This window comes from Adiantum capillus-veneris, chromosome 22 (assembly GCF_014529385.1).
Source record: "Adiantum capillus-veneris isolate H3 chromosome 22, ASM1452938v2, whole genome shotgun sequence".
NCBI classification, from domain to species: Eukaryota; Viridiplantae; Streptophyta; class Polypodiopsida; order Polypodiales; family Pteridaceae; genus Adiantum; species Adiantum capillus-veneris.
This window is the reverse complement of record NC_140952.1, coordinates 93243710-93247485: the sequence shown is the minus strand read 5'-3', so window position 1 is coordinate 93247485 and position 3776 is coordinate 93243710. Positions and strand designations below refer to the sequence as shown.

At 44.5% G+C, this 3776-nt stretch overlaps 1 pseudogene; it reads right to left on the bottom strand.

The window, feature by feature from the left end:
- Positions 1 to 593: 593 nt before the first annotated feature.
- On the bottom strand, positions 594 to 1934 carry LOC147429805 (protein PHOSPHATE-INDUCED 1 homolog pseudogene; annotated as a pseudogene).
- Between the last annotated feature and the right edge of the window lie 1842 nt (positions 1935 to 3776).

The window sequence follows — 3776 nt, the reverse complement described above, 5'->3', positions numbered from 1 at the left end:
ATCAAACGTACGTGTCTTGACGACGACGAGAACGAGAAAGATTGAAAAAAAAAATATTTATCCAAACTTTCATAAAGTCCCAATGTGACACAATGTATATACAACTATTTACATTTTATTTGTAACTTTTGTAAATAGTTGATCTTTTGCACATTAAATTGTCAAGATAAAGTAAATTCAATTTTAATTCTTTGATTTTTTTGTATACTCAACGATTGATGTTTCATTATTTTATGCAGATAAAAAATAAAGGTGCTCATTTGGACCACCCACTTTTGGGTGGTCCAAATGAGCACTTTTATTTTTAAATGGCTGTTTAACAATAATTAGCGCGATAATATCAACGGATATTATCGCGATTATTACTTTCAAAGCACTATCGCGTTATGAGCGACGGCTAGTGTCATGCACGTAATTTTTTCTTCCATTTTTTTTCGACAATGTTAACGATTATAGAATACTCTTATTATAGTGAAATCCTCTTGCGATTCACTTGGTTGGTCCACATGAGCAGTGTGAACCCAATCTCATAACGAATTAACGGATGCGTGCACACCCCCCCTCTCTCTCTCTCTAAATTCAAAGGATATCAAACAAAAGGACATGACGCTTATGTGATATGTATACAACTAGGGAGTAGAATGAAAGAATTTTAGGGAGAAGGTCAAGACCCTACATTGATCATCTAAGCTACCTGCAAGGGGCGAGGTTTTTACAGCTTGAGTGACAAGTATATAGGAGCACGGGGTGCCAACTGAGTCCACCCGAATCGCGATGAAGGTCTTCAAGGGGCTTCACACGTACAAGTGGAGGGATTCCACAAGGCGGGCAGTAAAAATTGGCGGCCGTTGATGCCGAAGGCGTTGAAGCTGGCGCTGGAGGAGGGGTCAGTGAACAGCTTGCCGGCATAGCCAGGGTAACTCCCGGCGCCGAACTTGCCTTGGCAAGCGCTCCCCGCCTCCAGAGGAACGGATGGGTCGCCTTGGAAGTAGCCGGACGCAAAGGGGTTGGTCACTGCCCCGGCCAGAAGGGTGGCCAAATTGATGATGATGCCGTCAGTCGCAACGTCGCCGCTGGGTGGTGTCAGGGCAGGCCCGGGCGGTCCATGCTGCTGGATGGCAAACGGCCAGGCGCAGAGCCCCGGACACTGCTTTCCAGGGTTCCCCACCCAGATGAACGGCATTTTCCCATTAGCCGCCACATCGTGAGTACCGCAGGAGTTCATGCAAAAGTCCTCTACCAGCACGTCGTCAGCCGTGATCACCACGTACATCGACGACGGCGTCCTCGTCTTCTTGTTGGCTGCATAGCGAGCCTCTACAAGCGCAACCAGATCTGCATTTGTGAGGTTCTTGCCCCTGCTGTAGGCGTCTGTGAAGACGACGCCCTTCGATATCTTTGCCGACGCTGCCGCGTTCGCCGAGTCCTTGTACAGCTGCGAAGTCCTCCACCACTTGCCGACCGTCGTCGCTCCGGCCGGTCCCTTCACATTTTTGGCTTGAAATGAAGCTATGAAGTCCGCCACCGCCCCTTGCTGCGCTGCCGGAAAGTCACCATACCACACCACGTGCAGCCGCAGTCGCGGAGCTGTTACCAACGCCCCACCGTGATACGTCAATAAGGGCGTTGGCGTGGATACCAGAACCAGCATTCTCGCTGACGGAGCCCTCATCAGCGGCCTCGCGTTGCAGGTGATCATTGAGCTGTAGATGGCCACGGAAAGTATATAAAGGGCGCAGATCAGTCCGTGAAAGGAATTAGCCATAGAGAGAGAGAGAGAGAGAGAGAGAGAGAGAGAGAGAGAGAGACGGGCTCTCTTTGGACAGAGATTGCGGCAGAGAAAGAGAGAGATTGCTCTACAATGTTGGTTGTGCGTGTGCTCTGTGAGAGAGAGAGAGAGAGAGAGAGAGAGAGAGAGAGAGAGTCTATGAGATGCTCAATTGCCCTTGACACTTGAGAAATGGAGGGGGTATAGTGCTTTTATAGAGGGAAGAGAGAGAGATTGGAGGGCGCGGGCCATAGCTGGAAGCAGCAAAGAAGCTTCAATGCCTAGAGGAAATTAAAATGAATATAGAGAAAGCAGCTGCTATCCAGTGCGGGCAGCCAGCTAGCTTCTCTCGCATCTCAACGCCAGATCTTTGACGTGTCGTCACTTGGCTTGCTTTTGACCCTTGCATGTCTCTCATCCCCCAGTCCCCGGGCCGCTCAACATGGCCTCCAACCTGTCCTCCCTCGGGACCTTTAAATTAGTATCCTCCAACTTTGCATGCTTGTTGACATGCACCTTTTGATAAAGAGCCTACCAATACAAAACCCCCTTAATCTAAACCATAAACGAGCAATGCACTGGCACCCTGTATAGAAAGAGGAGCCCGAGGGTCCAAGGAACACATCATAAATTGGATAAGATAGCCATGTGATGGGAGGTAAACATAGCTTGTGAAAATGCATACAACAATAATCATTGCTTTCAACCATGAAAAGATATAAGATGGTGCATGGTCCACCTTCTCGTCCACACATGTAATAATACAAGCAAGACAAGTTGCACACAACCATTGTTGTGTGCAACTTGGTCTTGTGTTTGTGTCTATGTGTGTGTGTTCTTTGAGAGGGGGGTCCATATTAGTAGGGCCCCTATTTTTCATGCATGAATAATTAAAAATTGCATCGCAATAGAAGAAGCAGTTGATGGTAAGGGTTTCTTTAGTCTCTTCTTCTAGTGATTATGGTATTGCATTCATGGCCTCCGACCTTTTAATTTTGAGAGGGATCAATGAGGATCTCCTTTGGCTTGCACTTTTGTAGCAATATTTTCATTTCAAACACGTTTTGATCTCTTTTTGGAGTTAGAGTGCACTTGGATGCAAGAATCCTAAGGCTTAAGTTGTTACAAAGTTGCGTTATTATTGCACCAAACTTGGTTGATGCTAATGTTTCAGTATAGTTACCATATAGTAGTGTTCAGAAGCATCATCTTTGGTGTATGAACATCCATTGTGGTCACAAGTTGTTATGATTACTCGTTGTTTTTGGTTTGTTGTAAGCTTTATGTTGGTTTTTTATTTTCTTGCGAACATGTCTAACAATGATAATTGACACTAAGAAGCTGAAGAAGGATTGCTATGGTAATGTTTCATACTTGACCGATTTACTGATGTGTTATGTAACACACAAGTATCGCTTATATGACACAAATTTTGACTAAAAGCTAGTGTCTCTTAAGCGTTATTGACTGTTTTATAGTTATTGAAGTGACACGGGGCCATCTTTGTTAAACTAGGAATATAAAAGTACTACAAATGAGAGTGCCCCCTCTCTCTCTCTCTCTCTCTCTCTCTCTCTCTCTCTCTCTCCCCCACTCCCACCCAACCCATTTCTTGCTCTCTTGTTAATGAAATACACACACACACGTGGACACATAGTCATTTACCAACATATAATGAATGATGAAGTGAGAAAGAATACATATTGCATGGGACCCACTTACTTCACAAAACACTATTCCAAAGTAGTTGCTTCGAGTACTTGGTGCTTCAGAGAACATCTTTGTTGAAAGCATATAACTAAAAAAAATAGCGATACACCATTCCACAATAGTATGTCACAATATCTGGTGCTTGAAAAGTAAAGACTTGTGGAAACTGTGAATATATTGCATGCACAAAAATATCATTATGCACAATGAAGACGTTAAGCAAAGAAACATACAAATATTTGAGTTCACTAAGGACTTTTTTCGCATCGATGTCTTGTTCGTTTTTTAATCCATATAT